The 24,498-nt window shown below is 41.5% G+C and overlaps 1 protein-coding gene across 2 annotated transcripts in view; it reads left to right on the top strand.

Moving 5' to 3' along the window:
• LOC129866607 (tetraspanin-18-like) overlaps nt 1-24,498 on the top strand; it is a 107,330-nt gene that overhangs the window by 19,066 nt on the left and 63,766 nt on the right. The gene's annotated exons all lie outside the window — the stretch shown is intronic.

The raw sequence follows: 24,498 nt of genomic DNA on the forward strand, positions 1-24,498 counted from the left end.
CAATAAATAATGATTTAATAAATATCCAATAGAGAAAGAAAGCACTGTAGTTGACTGTACTTTTGCAGATAGCGGCTATTTTGAAATAACTTGCAATGGTCGTGATATGTGCTTGTTTTACCTACTTTAGTTGAGTGCATTGATTGTATGCCACTCTGGAGAAGACTCATCTGCTGAATGACTAAAATGTAATGCAAATGTTTGTGCCTCTAGGCCTCTCCTTTCCTCTCGTCTTCTGGGCTGATGCTGTGACTGTGAGCTAGTCCTTTTTTTAAAACTTCCTCTCCCTGTTATGTGACTGTGACTCACTGGGCCCTAATGGCTCCAATCGCCTTCCCCTGACACACACACACAAGTGCGCCCACACACACACGCGCACCCACACACATGCACCCGCGCCCACACACATACACACAAATCCCCTGACTCTGGCATTCTTCTGATGAAATGGGACTCTTCTCTTCCAGCTTCTGGTCTTTTTTCTATTTCCCCAGCCACAACTGTGTCCCAAGTCGTTCCCCCTTTCGCTTTCAGTCCTTCCTCTCTCTTTCTCTGGGTTCTGGAAAAGTGTCTTTGGAATGTTTTTTCAATCTGTAGTTGAGTGGAAGAAGAGTGTAGCAGTGCAGACAGACCTACTGTAGCTCAGTCATTGTGGGCTTTGTGCGTTTGTAGCTCATAGTGGTTGTTCTGTAATGGGATGCTATTGTTTTGGCATTGTATCACTCCACTTTATACCATTGTACCTTATGTACCAGTATAATTTTTCCATAAGATAACTTCTATCACGACTCGTCTATGTAGCTGCTTATTTCAACACACACACTAGGGCTTCAACTTGAAATACTCAGTCACACACTCATTTTTTAGCATGCTGATTGCACTAGACACCAAACAGTTGTCTTACATGCTGACTATGCCATCGTGCGCATGTTGATTTTGTCCATCCACACCAGACGCGATCAGGACACGCAGGTTGAAATATCAAAACAAACTCTGAACCAACTATATTCATTGGGGTACAGAACACATTAAATAGTCATGTACATTTAGCTAGCTAGCTTGCTGTTGCTAGCTAAATAGTCCTGGGATATAAACATCGGGTTGTTATTTTATCTGAAATGTACACGGTCCTTTTTTTGCTGGATCTTTGAAGCATATTGATACATTTTGTGTCACACAAAATCATGTCTTCTCTACTCCAACAATTCATCCACCGATAAGTAATCTCTCCTTGTTCAGTCTTCTTCTTCTTCTGTGGATTTTATATGGTGGTTGACAACCAAGGTGCATTGCCGCAACCGACTGGAGTGAGGACCTCGTTCATCTGTCAATCACCTACGTGGGTATATGCTCCTAAAAATCAATGAGGAGATGGGAGAGGTGGGACTTGAAGTGCGTCAAGCGTCTAAAATAGAAGCAATTTCTATTTTAGCGCCTGGCTACGCAGACGCGCACGAGCAGTTTGGATGAAATTGTTGAATAACATGTATGTGTACATTTATTTTGCAACACTCGTGCATGCATCGCGGCCAGTGTGGTCAACATGTTACAGGGATGGATGGTTGTTAGTGATGACCGTGCCAATTAGCCTAATATTCATTCAAACTATTTAATTTAAACACGTTTGGTGTTGAGGGTAGCCATCGTCATTACCTCGGGATTGGGGTTTATGAATGGAAGTCAACGTATTATACTGAGAGGGAGCAGTTAAAACAGATTTATAGACCTGGAGCCAACTGGAGATTTGGTGTGCTTCCAAATGGCACACTATTCCCTATATAGTGCACTACTGTTGACCAGAGCCCTATACTGTAGGCCCTGGTCAAAACTAGTGAGCTTATAAAGGGAATAGGGTGTCATTTGGGACCCACACTTGGTGACTTGGTGGATGGATGTGGATGACGTTATTCCCTATTTGCTGTTTCTGCCTTTTTCAGTGAATTATAGAGTGGCTTTTCCAAGATTTATATGGATTATACGGATTGGGCCTGCCAAATGTTCTCCGTAGAACACACACACAAACACCACACCAGGGTTTCTGTTAGCCGGTAATTGCTGGCTTTTGGGCGATAAAATAAATTATTGCCGGCCAAATTGTCCGGGCCTGTCTCTCATACGTCCCGATTCTCATTCCTTGAGCGCTGACTTATCTGCATGCTCTGCGCCTGCTGCTGAGGTGCAACTTTGGGACCTTATATTAACAGAAGATGTTTGGAACCACTGAGACTCTTCTTCCTAGAGCTGGCCGCCCGGCCAAACTGAGCAATCGGGGGAGAAGGGCCTTGGTCAGGGAGGTGACCAAGCACCCAATGATCACTCTGACCGAGCTGCAGAGTTCTTCTGTGAAGATAGGAGAACCTTCCAGAAGGACAACCATCGCTGCAGCACTGCACCAGTCAGGCCTTTATGGTAGAGTGGCAAGACGGAAGCCACTTCTCAGTAAAAGGCACGACAGCCCACTTGGAGTTTGTCAAAAGCACTTAAAGAACTCTCAAACCATGAGAAACAAGATTATCTTGTCTAATGAAACCAAGACTGAACTCTTTGGCCTGAATGCCAAGCGTCATGTCTGGAGGAAACCTGGCACCATCCCTATGGTGAAGCATGGTGGTGGCAGCACTATGGACTGGGAGACTAGTCAGGATAGCTGAAAAGATTAATGGAGCACAGTACAGAGAGATCCTTGATGAAAACCTGCTCCAGAGCGCTCAGCACCTCGGACTGAGGTGAGGGTTCACCATCCAACAGGACAACGGCCGTAAGCACACAGCCAAGACAATGCAGGAGTGGCTTCGGGACAAGTCTCTGGATGTCCTTGAGTGGCCCAGCCAGAGCCTTGAACCCGATCGAATAAGTTTGGAAAGACCTGAAAATTGCTGTACAGCGACACTCCCCATCCAACCTGACAGAGCTTGAGAGGATCTGCAGAGAAGAATGGGAGAAACTCCCCAAAGACAGATGTGCCAAGCTTGTAGGGTCATACCCAAGAACACTCAAGGCTATAATCACTACCAAAGGTGTTTCAACAAAGTACGGAGTAAAGGATCTGAATACTTACGTAAATATGATAGTTCAGGGAGTTTTTCTTTACATTTGCAAAAAAATCTAAAAACCTGTTTTTGCTTCGTCATTATGGGGTAATGTGTGTAGATTGATGAAGGGGGAAACAACTATTTAATACATTTTAGAATAAGGCTGTAATGTAACAAAATGTGGAAAAAGTTAAGATGTCTGAATACTTTCCAAATGCACTGTACTCAGCTATGCGCCACTATATTTTTTAGTGGGCATTACGACTACTCACTTCTTAATGCCCAGGATGCATATCAAAGTAGTTTAGTGGAGGTATACTCTGTATCAATTAATAAGGCTGATGGAACAGATCAGAATGTTTAGCTTAAAGGATAGGAAGCGCTTTTATTCACCAATGTAACAACACAGACATAGTAACTTAGTTGTAGTCATTATCTGGTTACCTATAAGTCCAAACATAGTTGTTTTTTTCGGTATTGCATATTTGTTAACTTGTTTCCAGATGTCTTCTAAACTAGCCACAATGCACTATTGCTCAACGCCATATGGAGGATCTACTATGTGCTACCGAGTTTGTATGCTATCTCGGTAGCTAGCTTAATTTGGCTAAGGTTAGCCACACCTCGTGCTCTTCACAGACTTTGTGGCTGTGTTATCTAGTGGGAACTCTTTAGCATGGCAGACTCTAGTGCCTTCTTGCCGTGAGCTCAAAACAAAAGAGAAAATCATACCTGCTTACTCTGATTGTTTATTACCTCGTCGGTTCTCCTTTTTGTTTTGTCAACTTTTGGCCTTGTCAACTTTTCAGCATGTTCTCTGTGAAGAAGGCTGTGGAAGTTTTGTAAACTTTTTCCACCTTGGCTAAGTGCTAGCGCACTAGCTGACTGACATCTGGAATCTATCTATTTTGGATTTTACTCGCTATACAGCTATTGGATTTCCTTGACTCTCCCTCAGCCTGGAGAAGCACCCACCTCCTCCTTGCTTTAGTAGCTTACTCAGCCTGCACTCTTTTAAAAGTTTTACCATCGGATGGGCCCCAGCCATCAATCTGTAAGTCTATGCTCTCTCTTTGCTTTTGATCTGCGGTTATGTTTTAGTTGTGTTGTGTTCTAGCTGGTCTCCAGTAGTTGGCCTCTAGCTTGCCAACCAAAGCAGTGGTGGTTGGCTAGGTTAGCTAGCCTAAAAGCTTGTTGGCTAAATAGCTCGTTTTAGCTGGCTAGCTAACATTCTTAGATTTTTGGTTAGATGGCGTCATGTATTTCTAAACTTTGGTTTACGTCAATGTACAAATCAAATCAAAATCAAATTTAATCAAATGTATTTATATAGCCCTTCGTACATCAGCTGATATCTCAAAGTGCTTTACAGAAACCCAGCCTAAAACCCCAAACAGCAAGCAATGCAGGTGGAGAAGCACCAGTGTACAGTGCCTTAAGAAAGTATTCATACCCATTGACCTATTCCCCCCAAAATTGTAGCTGACTGGTGGTGGCTATTCAGGAGCCTGATGATCTGGGGGTAGAAGCTATTGGCCAGTCTGTTAGTTTTAGCCATGATGCTCCTGTACTGCCCGCGTCTGAGTGATGGAAGCAGTGACAACAGGCCGTGGCCCGGGTGGCTGAGGTCCCTGATGATATTTAGAAACTTTTGTGAAGGTTTAGTTTTGTGTGGCCTATTATACTGCAGGCCTATGATATGAGGCATTGCGCACCGGCTGACTCCGACAGTTGAACTTCAGGTGAGGAAATAATGTTTTAGGCCAAACAGAGTTAGTCCTATAATTGAACAATATAATGTTTATCTTTATAAAAAATTGTTAATGAATTCGCCTCCTTCTGCCTATATCTGTATAGCAGATGTTGTAGCCTATCTGACAAGGATAACGAAATGCATTTCAGTGTCACAGCATGCCACCGGCATATCTCTGTCTGTCTCCCTGGGCCTAGGCATAAGCTGTTTTTCCTTTATATCCATTTTTTTTTTTTACATATGTGTCTTTGTATTTGAATGTTAGTGAAATGTAGGCTAAATATTTGAGATTCAGAGAACGTGGTGTAGAAAATGGCTGAGGTAAACAGAAGTACAGTTTCTAGCCTTTGATTTGGAGGTGAACTGGGTAAACTTCAGAAGACATACGTAGCCTAGTTTGATTCTAACTCCAGGTTTCAATGTGAGTCTATACAATCCTATGCAAATATTATGCTAATATCAAGGTAAAGATTCTCATAAATATTGGAGGGATTTTTTTTTTTTTCAACTCGAGGCTGGTTTTCTTTCTTTCTCTCCATCTTTGTCTCTCTCTCTACCTCCCAATCTTCAACTTCTTTCATTCGTCTCTTTCTCTCTGAAGCCCACACACAGCCTTAGTTCCCTGTAGGTCTTCTGTAGTAACAATAATATCACATTACCTCCCACAGGTTGACCTTCATCACTGGCCTATTAGATTCACAGGTTTCCTTCCAGCCTTCCCCCCAATCTCCCCACCTCCGTTTCTGCCGGCATCCATGGCATCACAGTGCATCCTGGGGACTGATAAATGTTTGATTGTTTGATTGAAATATGCCCTAGTGGTTCATAGACTCTACCTGTGGAGCTGGACCAGCTAATGAGCCTTCCCCTGCTACTATCAGTAGGGTCACAATCCTCCCTTCCTGAGACAGAATGGAGATGGTTTTACGCATATATAAAATAGCCTAATAACATGAGCTGGGAAAAAATAAGATCCAACATGTAGAGAAAACGGGAATGTCCACTAACTACCCGGGAGGTAGTCTTGTGTTGCTCTTCTTCTACTTCTTCTTGAGGGCACACAGAACCCACTGGATTATTGGTGCGATAGTGGATTTCTGTCACATTGCTTCAGGACTGTAGTGTTCTGGTACAGAGCATGTACCTTTGACAACTTCACACTCAAACTATTAGACAGCACAGGTTTTACAGAATTTTTCTTGCTGAACCATTACATGGAATTGAAGCCACTGAAGCGCTCTTAGTTACATCCTTGAGCGATCCAGGTCACTCACTCAGTGTGAAGACGGTCCAGTGACAATGGTTCTTGTACATCTTTCTTCTTTTTCTCTCGTCCCTTTAATATTTCCTTAAGAGAGATAATGTAGAGAAGGGTACAGTAAGTAAGAGCTTAACATAATTTCTGAGATGTGGCTCTACTGGGCTCTAACAACTGCTGCCATGGGAGCATAGGTCTATGTGGTCCAGAGTCTAGAGCAGGCCTGGGCAATTATTTTCCATGGAGGGTCACATTAGAATATATTTTTGTCATCGCGGGCCAGAATCATATTACAGGATTATACATCATGTGTATGACTGTGTTGACTACTATATCTACTGTAAATCACATCCAGACATGCTACTTATTTTACTTTTTTAACATGCACAGAAATAAACCACATCCATGTTCTCCTTTTGGTAGGTGTTTTCATTATTAAACATGCAATGAACTACACGAAGGTAAAATTACACTGCATTCAGCACCACGGACAGAACTCTTGTTAACGGGTATGCACAAAAACACAGTGAGCGAGAGCTCAACATTACATTTAAACTACTCAATCAGTGTGAGGAGTGAAGTTGTCTGATGGGCATTGACTAGAGCAGTGAAGTCAGGTATAGTTTCTGGCGTCGCTATGCGCAGGATTGCTGAGAGATGAGAGTCAGTAAGAGATGATCTGTGCCTTGACCTGTTATATTTCATCACTGAAAATATCTGTTCACATACATAGGTTGACCCAAACAGTACAAACATCTTCTGAGCATGACTCCTAACCTTTGGCAAATGTTGTTCATCGAGAGATGCATAGAACCTCGTCAGTGACATTGTTTTGAATAGTTCTCCAATCACTGCATCCGACTGAAGATAGATAACCTCAAGTTGCAGGTCAGTGGGAGCGTTATCCACGTTGAAGGTGAAAGGAGAGGAAACTAACAGCATGTCTTTTTCCAACACTTTAAAATCCTCAAAATGACTCTTCGTTCAAAGCACGCAGCAGCGATGTATACTTCTCCCGCTGGTCATCTGATAGGGAACAGACTAGTAGTGTCGGAAGGCGGGTGAGATTGTTGGCTTCTACTTGCCGGGTCAGGAGGAGTGATTTTCCCTTGAAGGCTTTGACAAGGCTGTACATCTCATGTGCAAAAAGGCCCTTCCCTTGTAGTTTGGAATTCAGTTCATTCATGATGTCCACGGGGAAGGCAAAATCAGCCAACCATTCTTTATCTTGCAGTTGAGGGAAATCCACATATTTTCCTTTCATTTGCAAAAACTCTGCAATCTCCGACTTCAGGTCCCACACCCTTTTAAGCGCCTTCCCCAAACTCAGCCATCTCACGATTGTGTGGTAGGGGAGATCTGCATGACCCGACTCTGTCTCTTCCAACAGTGAGACAAACTCCCTGTGGGTTAAAGATTTTGCTCTAATGAACTTTGCAACTTTAGTGACTGTATCCACAACATGGCTCATTTTCAGAGCACCTCCTGATGAATAATGCAATGCAGGAAAATAATTTCAGACACTTGATCTTGTATCCTTTTCAAAAGGCCAATGTTTTTTCCTGTCAAGTTTGGTTACCCATCAGTGGTCACACTGGATAACTTTTCAAAACTCCCAGCAACTCCCAGCTCCCAGCTTTGCCACACACTTATTAACCTCCTCCAACAAATCTTTCCCCGTGGGTGTGCTCTCCATTGACTGCACTGAAACAAGCTCCTCTGTAATTTCAAAGTCTGGGGTTATGCCTCGTAACAATATCAACAACTGAGCCGCGTCACGTGCATCACTGCTCTCATCCGGGGCCAAGGAGAAAGAGGTGAAATCCTTTACATTGTCTTTCAACTGTTGTTCCATATTCTCTGCGATGTCCTCAACACGCCGTGTCACTGTTCGTCTTGACAGGGAAACATTTTCAAACAGCTCTTTCTTGTCGGGGCAAAGTATTGCTGCAGAGTCAATTAAACATTCCTTAATGATTTCGCCCTCAGCGAATGGCTTGCTATGTTTAGCGATTTTGTGGGACAGTGCACAGCTAGCTCTCGCAATTCCGTCGTTTGCTGAATGCAGTTTTGTGAAAAGTCCTTTCTGCTTTTGCAACTGAGAAAGCAACCCTTTTGAGGTACTTGCCCTCTGCTCAGAAGACATATTCTTATATTTCTATGCATGCTTCGTCTGGAAGTGTCGGGACAAGTTGGACTCTTTCAAGACAGCGATGCTCTCTTTGCACACTAAGCACACAGCTTTCCCTGATTCCCTGTCCACTCTTGCTGGAACATCCTACATTCGTTGTCAACTTTCCTTTTCTTTGACAAACTCATTTTTGCGCAATTTCTAGCCAGCTACTATTTGTAACTTTGACATGTGTGTCAGCCTGTCAGTCACTGTCTGTCCTCGTGCAGTTGTTATTTATACGTGTCTTCAAAATAAATGTCCCACAAGCGGTGGGAGTTAAATCATCACACAAAGGCGCGTATTCATTTGGGCTTTTAATTTGAACAAGAAATGCGTTTTTTCAAAACTTTACCATCGCAAATTCTTTATGTGATCTGAGCATGATTCCGCGGGCCGTATTGAATCAGGTCGCGGGCCGCATACGGCCCCCGGGCCGGCCTTTGCCCAAGCCTGGTCTAGAGCGTTGCCACTCAACCAGACTCTGACACGATTCTTGCAATTGTTGGTTCCACTTTTCTGGGCTCCGCTATTTACTTAACAAATTAGGAATATTCCAAATGTGCACTTTATAAATCATAACAATTTAATCAAAATACAGCTGTAGACAGAAGTCTACGATCAAACACCAAACATACAACTGATGTCTGCAAAATAGGAAAAGTCCAAGTTGCTTTTCATATGCTTGCAGTCAACCCCTAGTAATGTAACTGCCTACGTCGACACCTTCTACTCATGAGACCAAGCCCATGCATACAGTTGAAGTCAGAAGTTTACATACACCCTAGACAAATACATTTAGACTAATTTTTTCACAACTCCTGACATTTAATCCTAGTAAAAATCCCCTGTCTTAGGTCAGTTACGTCCACCACCTTATTTTAAGAATGTGAAATGTCAGAATAATAGTAGAGAGAATGATTTATTTCAGTTTTTATTTATTTCATCACATTCCCAGTGGGTCAGAAGTTTACATACACTCAATTAGTATTTTGGTAGCATTGCCTTGAAATTGTTTAACTTCTTTCAAACGGTTCGGGTAGCCTTCCATAAGCATCTCACAGATTTGCCAAATGGAGGGCGAGGGAGAGCTGTGTACGCGTCTCTGTGTGAGGAGTAACGGTAGTCTAGTGTTTTTTCCCTCTGGTTGCACATGTAACATGCTGGGAGAAATTAGTTAAAACAGATTTAAGTTTCCCTGCATTGAAGTCCCCGGCCACTAGGAGAGCCACTTCTGTTTGAGCATTTTCTTGTTATCCTATTGCCTTATATAGCTCATTGAGTGTGGTCTTAGTGCCAGCATCGGTTAGTGGTGGTATATAGACAGCTACGAAAAATAGTGTGGTCTACAGCTTATCATGAGATACTCTACCTCAGGTGAGCAAAACCTCGAGACTTCCTTAATACTAGATTTTTGTGCACCAGCTGTTATAGACAAATAGACACAGACCGCCACCCCTTGCCTTACCGGAGGCAGCTGTTCCATGTTGCCGATTCACAGAAAATCCAGCTCTAATGTTGTCCATGCCGTCATTCAGCAACGACTCGGTGAAACATAAGATATTACAGTTGTTAATGTCCTGTTGGTAGGATGGTCTTGATCAGAGCTCATCCAGTTCATTATCTAATGACTGTACGTCGACTTATAGGACGGATGGTAGAGGCGGATTACCCACTTGCCGTCAAATTCTTACAAGGCGCCCCAACCTATGTCCCCAATATCTCTGTCTCTTCTTCATGCGAATGACAGGGATTTGAGCCTTGTCCGGTGTCTGAAGTAAATTATTTTGCTTCAGACTCGTTAAAGAAAAGATGGCGGTTGTTGAATGTCTTGAGAACATATATGTACCTATTAGACCACTCCAGTCTAGGTCTATGCGGGTAACCTTGTCTGCACACTCTCTACTGTTGTCTGTACATTTTACTCTTCACTTCACTACTTTTAAATGCGATGTTATGTCAGACTGCCTAGTAGGCCCGATGTTTAAACAGCAGATTAAATCTACATGATGTAGATGGTTATATTTCCTGTACACCCAGGGACAGACGATTGCAGAGCAAGGCTGAAGTAAAGAGAAAGTTGCCTCATGATTTTTTTATGTCGCTTTTATAAAAGATTTAGCCCGCCGCCACTTTAGAAGTGCGCTGCTCCAGGCTTTAGTGTTTGTGCGCTAAAATAGTCTTAGAGTACAGCCTTCTCTGTCCTCTGGGTACTGAGCAGGTCAATGTGTGTCTGTACAGCCTTCTACAGAGGAATAACAAGTCAGTATGTGTCTGTGTAGTTCTACTACAGAGAAAGACCATGATTTCAATGTACAGTTAGTGGAGGTGGGATGTGTTCTAGTTACTTCTGTGGCATAGACCTACGCGTACTACTGTCAGTGGCTCTGTTATTTAGTAGTATGCCATTTCTCTCCACTTTCAGAATAAATAATTGTCACATACACCAGATAGTTGTTGTTTTAAAGGGTCAGCCATAGTATTACTGCGAGAGCGAGGTAGAGAGAGAGAAGGAGAGCAAGAGAGAGAAGAGCGAGAGAGAAAATGAGAAGCCACCAGACTGTTTAATGTAACCATTTGAGACATTTGGAAGGTGTTTGGATATTGTCATGGCAATGTATTTCATCATCCAACCAACTAATGTTTCTGACAGCAGCATCTGTCCTCCACCATCGCTAGCTGTGTTCGCCAGACATAACAAAAACATTGCAGGTGTCCTACCCCTGATGCCGAGGAGGATGAGAGTTGAAATTGACTGCAGTCTTCTCTTCATCGATTTAAGCAGAGTAATTAAAACAAGATTGAGCTCTTACACACACACACATACACACACATATGTACACATAGACACGCACACACACTCTCTCGCTTTTAAAGGTTTTATTTTGAAATGGAAGGTCAGGGAGAGAGGATGCCTTGGATGTGTTCCCAATGATTACTCATGACCTGTCCCTCATCCAGAGAGCAGAAAGTGAAAATGGTCTAACCTATTCATCACCGTGTGTGTGTGTGTGTGTGTGTGTGTGTGTGTGTGTGTGTGTGTGTGTGTGTGTGTGTGTGTGTGTGTGTGTGTGTGTGTGTGTGTGTGTGTGTGTGTGTGTGTGTGTGTGTGTGTGTGTGTGTGTGTGTGTGTGTGTGTGTGTGTCCTTCGCTAATCAGAAAGTGAAGGCAATAGGGCCAAGAGAAACCAGACAGTTTTAGGCAGTGCTCCTGCAGCAGTGGTGGAAATGGTACCCAATTGTCATACTTGAGTACTTTTTAGCAAACGAGACGGCACAGTTTTCTTTTTTAAATGTATTATTATTTATGGAAAGCCATGGTGAATACTCCAACACTCAGACATTTTTAAAAGCGAAGCATTTGTGTTTAGTGAGTCCGCCAGATCGGAGGTAGTAGGCATGATCAGGGATGTTCTCTTGATACGCGCATGAATTTGCCAATTTTCCTGTCCAAGCATTCAAAATGTAATGAGTACGTTTGGGTGTCTGGGGAAATGTATGGAGTAAAAAGTACAATATTTTATTTAGGAATGTAGTGGAGTAAAAGGAAAAACTGTCAAAAACATAAATAGTAAAGTACAGATACCCCCCAAAACTACTTAAGTAGTACTTTAAAGTATTTTTACACCACTGTCCAGCAGTATACACTTTAAGGCCTCATGATGATCTTTAATGATAACTGTTGGAGGAGAAGAGACAAGTGACCCCAAAGGAATAGGCCTTGATGCTTAATAAAGCTAGCCAAAGCAATTTGGAGGTGTCTCCTAAGCCTCTGGGTGCCCAGAGATTCAGTTATCGTTATCTGCCACCTCATTGACGTTGAGTAGTATGTAGGTTTGTCGGCATTACTTAAGGTTTCTATGAGAATAAGGTGCTTGCCTGTGGAAATATTATAGATTCTCAACCTTCCAAAAAATGAAAAATGATGTCCAAATCCATCATGCAGTCCTTTTCCCTTTTTTTTGGAAAGATCAGCATCATTGATCCATCTGTCTGCCAACAAAACATTCTGCCTGGATATGGTTGCCAATGTTGTTTGAGATGGTGGTTGCGTTGTAGCCATAGAAAAGCCTGTTTCTCCAAACCAAATACATGCTCATGTAATGTTGAGGTAGACATGAGAAACTAGCAAATGAAGTCCATACTCCAAAAAAAAGTATAGATGATCTCAGACTGTTCTCAGTTGTGAATGACTAGAGAAGAGTAAGAATAATAAAGAAAAAGGAAGATACTTTCCCTTATCACTTTAGGCAGTTTGGAGTAGCTAGCACATCACTCTTTGTCTACTCCTAACAGAAAGCAGATGTTGAAAGTCTTTTCTGCTCAAAACATCTCCAGGTGAAAGGGGAGCTTGCAGCCTCAACTAGCGCCCACCATTCCTTATAATCCAGGACCATGTTCATTAAGGACACTTGTGCAAAATGTTACACTCAGTTCAATACCGTTTTGTTCCTAGTGAACACAACCAAGTGTAAGTTTCAGGATTTACAAACTCCGCCACCGAAACTACTTGGACCTTACTCATGCCTAGATATTTATGCCACCACCTTTTAGCCTGAACCCAAAGTTCATTTTTTTCATGCTTTTGAGGAACCCGAGGCACCATAGATCAGAGGCTGAGATTTCCAACGAGTTTGACACAGACAAAACCCCAATTTTGTATCTTTCTACCTCATTATTATACTAAAGCTATGCCTATCTCGCTTTTCTCTCTGCCTCGTCCATATCTTTACCATTTGTGACTGACCAGCTCAATACGGTCTTATGTAGCAAAATTATTATTATTATATATTATTTTTTTTACATTGGTTTAAACACAAGACCCAGAGCTAGAAAATTATATATCATACACTACAGTTGAGGGGGAAAATGGGAAAGTAATTCTGCATTGAAAGTTGATAAACTTGTAACCCCACTTTTGAGAAAATGGTCCTTGAATGTTTTAATGCACCTACTGGAGAGCTCTTCTTTGTCTACACCCATTCAGCATCGATCATAAGCCAGCCCCACCCATCTCTTTCAGGATTCACATGTGAGGCCATGTGCTAAACAGAGTGAGTACGGTAGTGTACTTAACAACCAAAGGTTTCTAGATTAAAGGCTGGTTTATACTACGTCTATCAACATGTCTGTAGACAGTTGTCGCACAACAAACTTGTTGTCGTGATGAAAAAGTATAAACACAAAAATGTCAGGCTGCGTTATGGTCAAAAATAGCATAACTGGTGTGTTTTTTAAACCAATAAACCCATCCGTTTAAAAATGAATTGAGTATGTGTCAACTTAACCTGTCTAGGATCAGCGTGGCGCTAGCGGCACACCCCCCCCCCCCCCACTGAAAAACCAGTGCCGCGAAATTCAAAAAAAATATTTTTTTTAAATATTTAACTTTCACACATTAAAGTCCAATACAGCTAATGAAAGACACAGATCTTGTGAATCCAGTCAACATTTCCGATTTTTAAAATGTTTTACAGGGAAGACACAATATGTAAAGATGTACATCTATTACCTAAAAACACATTAGCATAATCCACCATCTTTTATTTGTCCACCAACACCAGTAGCCATCACCAATTCGGCTAAACTAAGATATTTATAGCCCCTAACCAACAAAAAAACTCATTAGATGACAGTCTGATAACATATTTATGGTATGGGATAGGTTTTGTTAGAAAAAAGTGCATATTTCAGGTATATGGCATAGTTTACAATTGCACCCACCATCACAAATGGACTAGAATAATTACAATGAGCAACGTGTTTACCTAACTACTAATCATCAAACATTTCATAAAAATACACAGCATACACGAATCGAAAGACACAGATCCTGTGAATACAGACAATATTTCAGATTTTCTAAGTGTCTTACAGCGAAAACACAATAAATCGTTATATTAGCTTAGCACATAGCAATTAGCAGCCCAGCATTGATTCTAGCCAAAGTGAGCGATAAAAGTCAACATCGCCAAAAGATATTAATTTTTTCACGAACCTTCTCAGAATTCTTCCGATGACACTCCTGTAACATCACATTACAACATGCATATACAGTTTGATCGAAAATGTTTATATTTAGCCACCAAAATCATGGTTAGACAATGTGAAATGTAGCTCAGCTGGTCAGAAAATGTCCTTGCGCCACTTAGACAGTGATCTACTCTTATACATAAATACTCATAAACGTGACTAAAAAATATAGGGTGGACAGGGATTGATAGACAATTTAATTCTTAATACAATTGCGTTATTACATTTTTTAATTTATCCTTACTTTTCAATACAGTTTGCGCCAAGCGAAGCTACGTCAAAAAACATGGCGTCCTAAGCCACTAAAATGTTTCGACAGAAACACGATTTATCATAATAAAAATGTCCTACCTTGAGCTGTTCTTTCATCAGTATCTTGGGCAAAGGATCCTTTCTTGGGAGAAATCGTCTTTTGGTGGAAAGCTGTCCTCTTGCCATGTGGAAATGTCAACTGCGTTCGGGATGAACTGAAAAGCGTGCCCAACTTTTCACATCGTTGCAAAAATAAATGTCCCAAAATCGCACTAAACGGATATAAATTGCTATAAAACGCTTTAAATTAACTACTTTATGATGTTTGTAACTCCTATAACGAGTGAAAAGATGACCGGAGAAATATAACAGGCTAAACTAACGCTTGGAACAGGAGAGGGTCGGTGTCTTCCACGCGCGTTACGCAGCAAGAAAAGACTTGCTAGCTAAAGGTTTTTTTCATTTGTAGGGCCTGTGAACGCGCAATCGACCCCGTTGGAATCGTCATCACGTAAAGGCATCCAGGGGAAGACGTAAGAAGTGTCCGTATAGTCATAGCAACGACAGTGCCCTTTTAACTGACTTCAGAAAAGTGGCCAACATTTCTCAAATCTGACTCCATGTCAGGGAAATTGCTGTAGAATGGGCTCTGTTCCACTTAGAGACAAAATTTCAACTCCTATAGAAACTATAGACTGTTTTCTATCCAATAATAATAATAATATGCATATTGTACGATCAAGGATTTTGAGGGAAGCCGTTTAAAAAATTAGCCAAATTAGCATAAATAGTCTAAACAGCGCCCCCATCCCCAACAGGTTAATAAACAATGTTTCGGTTGGTTTCTAGCTTGTTAGCTAGCTAGGTAGTTCAAATAATGACCATATCATATAGCTGTATTCATTATTACAGGAAAATAAACTCACAACATGTTAATGGCGAGCTAATTACAGAAAATAGGTTACAGTTGTGAGTGTGGCGAAATAAAAGTAGGGCATTCTACTGGAGAAATTTAGAACTTGGACACTGTCTTGTTATTAGGCTGGACACATTACATTTTTAACAATGCTTTTTCTGACAAAAAATAGTTAATTGTTAAGTGCAGCCCAGTTTCATAATATTACCATATGTACCAGCTGCTTGCCATAGTTTTGAAGTAATCACAAAAAAATAAGCCTTATTTTAGAGCATTTTTCACCCTGCCAGCTCTTATTAGTTCTACTGAGCACTGTGGCATCAACTTGCCTTCCGAACGTTCTATTCCCAGCCTATTGTTCTACATCACAATGTCTGCTTTGCTATTGTTGGCAATGAGACCTGCCACCGTTGTTGGTAGTTCAAATGTAAACAACATTTTTTTTAAATGTAGTGGAACTCTGAGGTTGTCCCATTGTTTCCTATAGGGAAATATAGGTATGTCTGTCTATTGTGCCCAATATCTCGCAATGTGTATATTTAGATTTTTTCAAGTCGGACACCATTTTAATCAGGATAATCTCCTCTTTCTAATTACATACGGTTGGGCAGCGTACTCTGCTGTCATCAATCGCTAGACCAGAAATCGCTAGGCCATTTTTTCCCCCTACTTTCTCGTTATGCAGACATAAGCACACTTGGGACCATCGAGGTGCGGATGTTTACTTTCTACACAGGTTGTTATTTTTCAGTTTCGTCCTAAGAACAGATTGTAGTGGTAAAATAAAAAGGGATACATTTTCTTTGGCCATTTAAGGGAAATGGGATTCTAAGCATCACACCAGACAGAAGAGGCTCTGCGAACGTTCGATTCCATTCATTTGCTATAGGCTCGCGCTAGTTTTCCAGCTTAGCCAACATTCTTTTGCCATTTTTTCAGCCTTGGGTGAATTTTGACTCGTTCTATTGTCCAGCCTAACGTTATATCCTAATTTGACTTTGGTGCAGGTCATGTTGTTCTTCATATTACCGTGTCAGGTAAACACATACTATATCAATTAAAATCAATGTTTATTTGTCACACGTGAAATGGTTACTTGCATGGTGGAGTCTTTTTGTTTAGACATGTAGCTAATTAGCTAAACAATGAACCATAATCCCATGTCTATAGGATTGAGGTCAGGGCTTTGTGATGGCCACTCCAATACCTTGGCTTTGTTGATCCATTTGCGACCAAGCTTTAACTTCCTGACTGATGTCTTGAGATGTCAATATATCCACATAATTTTCCCTCCTCATGATGCCATCTATTTGTGAAGTGCACCAGTCCCTCCTGCAGCAAAGAACCTCCACAACATGATGCTGCCACATCCGTGCTTCACGTTTGGGATGTTGTTCTTCAGCTAACAAGCCTCCCCCTTTTCCTCCAAACAAACCGATGGTCAGACTGTTTGATTTTTGTTTCATCAGACCAGAGGACATTTCTCCAACAAGTACGATCTTTGTCCCCATGTGCAATTGCAAACCGTAGTCTGGCTTTTTTTTAATGGTTTTGGAGCAGTGGCTTCTTCCTTGCTGAGCGGCCTTTCAGGTTTTTTCGATATAGGACTCGTTTTACTGTGGATATAGATACTTTTGTACCTGTTTCCTCCAGCATCTTCACAAGGTCCTTTGCTGTTGTTCAGGGATTGATTTTCACTTTTCGCACCAAAGTATGTTTGTCTCTAGGAGACAGAACGCGTCTCCTTCCTGAGCGGTGTGACAGCTGCGTGGTCCCATTGTGTTTATACTTGCATACTATTGTTTGTATAGATGCATGTGTTACCTTCAGGTCTTTGGAAATTGCTCCCAAGGATGAACCAGACTTGTAGAGGTCTACAATTGTTTTGTGAAGTCTTGGCTGATTTCTTTTGATTTTCCCATGATGTCAAGCAAAGAGGCACTGAGTTTATAGGTAGGCCTTGAAATACATACACAGGTACACCTCCAGTTGACTCAAATGATGTCAATTAGCCTATCAGAAGCTTCTAAAGCCATTACATAATTTTATGGAATTTTCCATGCTGTTTAAAGGCACAGTAAACTTCTGACCCACTAGAATTGTGATACAGTGGATTATACGTGAATTAATCTGTCTAAACAGGTTTTGGAAAAATGACTTGTGTCATGCACAAAGTAGATGTCCTTACCGACTTGGTTGAATAACTTGTTTTAATGACTCCAACCTCGGTGTATGTAAATTTCCAACTTCAACTGTAGATGTACTTACTGTTTCATCGCCATTGAGTCCTAATAAATACTCACTCACAAATCATCAGCTGGTGTCGACACTAGCAAGACCATTGTCATAGTTATGTATACAGTGTGCTGTTTACTGAACAAGAGAGTCTGTTAATCAGAGAAAGACTACATGGTGTAAAAAGTATGTGGACACCTGCTTGTCAAACATCTCATTCCAAAATCATGGGCATTAATATGGAGTTGGTCCCCCCTTTGCTGCTATAATAGCCTCCCCTCATCTGGGAAGGCTTTCCACAAGATGTTGGAACATTGCCGCGTGGACTTGCTTCCATTCAGCCACAAGAACATTAGTGAGGTCGGGCACTGATGTTGGGTGATTAGGCCTGGCTCGCAGTCGGCGTTCCAGTTCATCCCAATGGTGTTTAATGGGGTTGAGGTCAGGGCTCTGTGCAGGCCAGTCAAGTTCTTCCACACCGATCTCGACAAACCATTTCTGTATGGACAATGCTTTTTGTACGGTGTCGTTGCCCTGCTGTAACTGGAAAGGGCCTTCCCCAAACTGTTGCCACAAAGTTGGAATCGCAGAATGTCATTGTATGCTGTAGCGTTGATTTTCCTTCACTGGAACTAAAGGGCCTAGCCTCAAACCATGGAAATCAGCCCAAACAGACCATTTTACCTCCTCTACCAAATGTTACAGTTGGCACTATGCAGTCGAGGAGGTAGCGTTCTCCTGGCTTCCGCCAAACTGACTTGTTGGAAAGATGGCATCCTATGACGGTGCCATTTTGAAAGTCACTGAGCTCTTCAGTAAGGCCATTAAACAGCCAATGTTTGTCAATGGAGATTGCGTGGCTGTGTGCTCAATTTTATACACCTCTCAGCAACGAGTGTGGCTGAAATAGCCGAATCCACTAATTAGTCCACATACTTTTGGCCATGTAGTGTAGTGTAATTTTAAACTCATTATGCATGCACACTGAAATATGAACGCTGTTGATCCCCATTTGCCTCAAACTAAGCATTCAAGCACTTCAGCTATTTCATTTCACTTTACATTTCCTCAAATAAACCCCTTCCAAAGGTTTAAGATCAGGCTAAACCATGAAGTTATGAATTCATTGTATATTATTTACTTTCCCATATGGGAGCCTTTCAATAAATAAATTCTGGACACTGGTATGACTCCAGGCCATGTTGTCTGCCCATCTGCAATCCCATCCTATCTATCATGTTTTGTGGTGGAAACCTATTGACTTGTGTTCCTTCAGGGACCTAATCTTGGACCTCGCCCAAATGTCTCAGTTCCCTCCCTCTCCCTCTCCCTGCCTCCCTCCCTCACTCCCATACATAAATGTGATGTAATTGTGTAAACTCCCTTTCTCACAGTCTGGGACTCAGCGAGGCAGTGCATTCTCACAGTGTGTTTGTGTGTACACATTCTCACAGTGAAGTTCAACCCCATGTTCCAAAAACAGTCCCTCTGGGTCTGGTGAGGGCATGTCAGATCACTCCTATTTCCCCGGACTGCCTTGTAAATACCGAACATATTTATGCCTTTTAAAGACTTCTGTTTGTGGCCCTTTTCACTCCATTCGTGATAAGTTTTGCGTTTTTTATGTTTTGTTTTCCCAGGCTGGGAGAGAAGGTTTGATCACTCTGATGTCCCCGGCCTGCCTTGTGAATGAAAATCAAACTATTTTGGCCTATTACGTTTTTTGTTTTGTTTTTGAGCTACTGCAGTGCAGAAACATGCAGTGCTTTTGTGTTGTGTGTTTTTTATGTTTTGTTTTTCCAGGCTGGGAGGGATTGATCGGGAAGTGAACTTTCTTTCTCACAGTTGGCTCAAAGTGTTGATGTCAGGTTCCCTGCTTCTCTTTAGCCGCTCGACTCGTAAGATTAAATCTAATTTCTCTGAGTGCTCTTTGTGTCAAAGCCGAGCGTGATTTCTCATCTTGTGGCTTTCCTCAAGGCTGGCGGTGGAACACTCTTAAAAGCCGCTCCTCGTTTTTTTGAATTTTCACGAGATTGTAGCCTCACGGCTGTGGATCATGTTCAGAGTCCGACCCCTTTTTCCATTCCTCCACCTCCTCTCAGCTTCAGCTTGTTTCCTCTCCAGACTCAGTAAGACTCAGTAAGAGAAGCAGGATACGTACAGTTTGTCCTTAAGGATATCTTTCAACTCCTTGTCCACGAAGGATTGAGCTTAGGCCCTATTCCCACTATGCGATATGAAGGAAAGTCTGAGGAGCGGGGTGGCGAAAGAGAATGTTCAATTCATATTTCATCCTTGTCTCTTACCTTTCATTGTGGATGGCAACGCAACATTCTTGATCAGCAGCTCAAATTGACCATAAATATCACAGTGGCCACTACTAGCCAGTAACCACAAACTATTCAACAATGACAGAAACGTTTCTTCTAAAACATATTACATTATTGAATAATGCAACCAAACCATATTACACTCTTGAATAATGCAACATTTCACAAGACTCTACAGTATGTGCAGACAATTAAAGGGTTTTATTTTCTCGTCTGTAGGCTACAGTCATTACATTTTAGCTTCAAGACAAAAGCACACAGTTGTTAAAATGTCTTCATCAAGTAACGTTAGCCTATCAAAAATGAACGGTTAACCCTCTCACACAAGTATTAAAGTACATTAGGTCTACCTTACAACATTCACAACAAACCAAGCTTAATTTTGATTCATATCATGCAAATAATTACATGTGGTAAAAGCTAATTGTGACTGAAAATATGGGCATAAGGGAATTAACCACGATGAGCTGTTTTATATGGAAGCCTATACCCTCAACCAACATTTTTTTAATAAAATGAGATGCCTCGATAAAATGATTTGTCAACATCCACCACAGCTGCAGGTAGCCTAGAGAAGCCTATGTGCTCTAATCCTGTCTGTAATGTCATGTTTTTACAGCCTAAGCTATGTATTTAAAATAGGCCCATTTTGTATTTTTCTTCTGAGAAAATGTGAACGTGATCAAATTTGGTTTATATTCACACTTCGGGTGGCTAGGCTATCGAGGCCTGTTTACTCCAAAATGATTGACTGGAATTAATCAATCAACAATAATGAATACATACTGTAGGAGTATCTTTCTAATTATAGATGCAAAGGCCTACGTGATGCGACCCTGCATACAGCGAGTTCAGCCCTGTTCGTTTTTGTCCGTTCACAGTTGTTTCTTTGTCTGTGTAAAGGGTTTTAATGTTTTCATCCTCCCTAGGGCCAGGATGTTTCCCAGGATGATTTTTTTTTTTAAATGTCATATGACCTGACAACAAAAAGTATCTGGTCCCATCATAAAACATAACAACAATTTTTTTACAGCTAATTTATTACTATGTCATACGCTACAACTAGGGCCTGGAGTTGGTTAGGTTAGCCTAATACCGGTTCGGGAAAAACTCCAAGCCCCAGGAAAACAATTCCCCCCTACCACTCTGGGACTACACTAATATATCCTTTTTGTATGATCTACATTTGACATGTTTGTGGTGGTGGGGATGTAACAGAATGTAACAGGCTGTTACTGAAATTTCAGGTAAAAACTCAATAAAGCAAGCCTCAAATATTTTAGGAAAATGTCTATACATTTCAGCTGTTTTCAAAAACATTGCTCTGCTATAGGCTCTATGCATTATACCACCTCCAACGTTCTAATTTACTTCCTACCGGGTTGATGACTTGCGGAACTGTCGATGCATTTCGGACTGAAGTAGTTCGCAATGACTGCGTTTAAATTCCAGCCCCGCAAAGGAGGTGCTAATGAACATTGTTTACATTTGAACATTTGAGACGCTAGACAGGGTGGACTTTAGATATAGTAAAGGCAGTTTATTCAAAGGTAAAGATATCTGGCAAAGCGTGCTGCACGGACTCTTTCGTCTAGTTCTTATGGAACTATCGGAAGGAGCCCCGAAACATGGTGTGCAGATCATTTATACAGTAAAATGACGTAGGTATATTCTGGGAGTCTGTTCGTCGGATTGGTCGATCTGGGTCGTGGGTAGTCCTGTTGGGGCCTGGTGTCGACGTTCCATTGGCTCTTAACATTGTTCTTTGTCTTCGAGTCCCAACCTTGAAAAGAATGTGTGTGTGTCTGTGGTTGTTATCTGATGAGAGCAGAATGTGTCTGAGAGAAAAGCGGGGGGGGGGGGGGGGGGGGGGGGGGGGGGGGGGGGGGGGGGGTGCATGTTGTGCAAAGTATAGCTTGTGTTGAGAAGTTGTTATAACAAGTTTCCAGTATCTATTACAATTTCCTACAATAGGCAGAATACTTTTCAGGTGCATTTTTTTATGGATATTGAGAGACTCACAAGTGTTCTTGGCTTGTGCCAATGCTGTTCTGTGTCTGTGCAGCTGTGAACTGGTGGTGCAGCAGGAATGTTTAGTTGTGAGTAGTGCGCTGTCTGGTAAAGAAGGGCCACCAGATGATTGCACATAGCACTTCCTGCAACACAGGAGCTACGACAATCACTGCTATGGAGTGCTTTAACACCACCTGTGAAGATAAGTGTGATAAAAGACTGAAGTGAGAAACAAGAATGATGTGGCCCATAAATAATAATAAACATACACCTTAGCCAAATACATTTCAACTTTTCACAATTCCTGACATTTAATCCTAGTAAAAATGCCCTGTTTTAAGTCAGTTAGGATCGCCACTTTATTTTAAGAATGTGAAATGTCAGAATAATAGTAGAGTGATTTATTTCAGCTTTTATTTATTTCATCACATTCCCAGTTGGTCAGAAGTTCACATACACTCAATTAGTGTTTGGTAGCATTGCCTTTAAATTGTTTAACTTGGATCAAACGTTTCAGGTAGCCTTCCACAAGCTTCCCACAATAAGTTGGTGGAATTTTGTCTCATTCCTCCTGACAGAGCTGGTGTAACTGAGTCAGGTTTGTAGGTCTCTTGCTCGCACATGCTTTTTCAGTTCTGCCCACACATTTTCTATAGGATTGAGGTCAGGGCTTTGTGATGGCCACTCCAATACCTTGACTTTGTTGTCCTTAAGCCATTTTGCCACAACTTTAGGTCATTGTCCATTTGGAAGACCCATTTTCGACCAAGCTTTAACTTCCTGACTGATGTCTTGAGATGTTGCTTCAATATATGCACATCATTTTCCTCCCTCATGATGCCATCTATTTGTGAAGTGCACCAGTCCCTCCTGCAGAAAAGCACCCCCACAACATGATGCTGCCACCCCCGTGCTTTACGGTTGGGATGGTGTTCTTCGGCTAACAAGCCTCCCCCCTTTTTCCTCCAAACATAACGATGGTTATTATGGCCAAACAGTTATATTTTTGTTTCATCAGACCAGAGGACATTTCTCCAAAAAGCACAATATTTGTCCCCATGTGCAATTGCAAACCGTAATCTGGCTTTTTTATGGTGGTTTTGGAGCAGTGGCTTCTTCCTTGCTGAGCGGCCATTCAGGTTATGTCGATTTAGGACTCGTTTTACTGTGGATATAGATACTTTTGCACCTGTTTCCTCCAGCATCTTCACAAGGTAATTTGCTGTTGTTCTGGGATTGATTTGCACTTTTCACACCAATGTACGTTCATCTCTAGGAGACAAAACGCGTCTACTTCCTGAGCGGTGTGACGGCTGCGGGGTCCCATGGTGTTTATACTTGCATACTATTGTTTGTACAGATGAACGTGGTACCTTCAAGTGTTTGTAAATTGCTCTCAAGGATGAACCAGACGTGTGGATGTCTAGAATGTTTTTTCTGAGGTCTTGGCTGATTTCTTTAGATTTTCCCATGATGTCAAGCAAAGATGCACTGAGTTTGAAGGTAGGCCTTGAAATACATCCACTGGTACACCTCCAATTGACTAAAATGATGTCAATTAGCCTATCAGAAGCTTCTAAAGCCATGACATCATGGCTTGGAATTTTCCAAGCTGTTTAAAGGCACAGTGAACTTAGTTGATGTTAACTTCAGACCAACTGGAATTGTGATACAGTGAATTATAAGTCTGTAAACAATTGTTTGAAAAATTACTTGTGTCATGCACAAAGTAGATGTCCTAACCGACTTGCTAAAACTATAGTTTGTTAACAAGAAATTTGTGGAGTGGTTGAAAACCGAGTTTTAATGACTCCAACCTTGGTGTATGTAAACTTCTGACTTCAACTGTAGTAGTGTCTAGTCTTCTTAACTAGGGGCTCATTTAACTATACAGGAATAAATTGTGTCTCAGTAACACAATTACCAAACACTGCATCAACAGATCTTTACCAATAACCTGTTAAGTGGGCAATTCTAAATTGGGATTGGGACCCATCATTAATATCTATATATTGATAAGATTAAACGTTGACACTGTCTCCAACACATTTTGACCATGATGACAGTGTCCCACAGGAGATGTTTAACAAGGTCCTTAGTAGCTATCTATAACCTTTCCCTACTCTCATGCTGTGTGGCTTTTCACTCTTCCTCATGGACCTGTAACAGGCAGCCTGTCACGCCCTGGCCTTATTATTCTTTGTTTTCTTTATTATTTTAGTTAGGTCAGGGTGTGACATGGGGGAATGTTTATGTTTTGTTAGTTTTGGGTGTTTATTTGGTAAAGGGGTTATGGTGTATAGTATATGGGTTTGTGTGGAGTACATGTTTCTAGTATTGTCTATGTATGTTTAGTTGTCTAGGAGAGTCTATGGTTACCTGAATGAGTTCCCAATTAGAGACAGCTGATTTCGGTTGTCTCTGATTGGGAGCCTTATTTAGGGTAGCCATAGGCTCTCATTGGTTGTGGGTAATTGTCTATGTCAGAACGTTTGTAGCCTGTTTGT

The sequence above is a fragment of the Salvelinus fontinalis genome, chromosome 12 (genome assembly GCF_029448725.1).
Source record: "Salvelinus fontinalis isolate EN_2023a chromosome 12, ASM2944872v1, whole genome shotgun sequence".
In the NCBI taxonomy this organism is placed as follows: Eukaryota; Metazoa; Chordata; class Actinopteri; order Salmoniformes; family Salmonidae; genus Salvelinus; species Salvelinus fontinalis.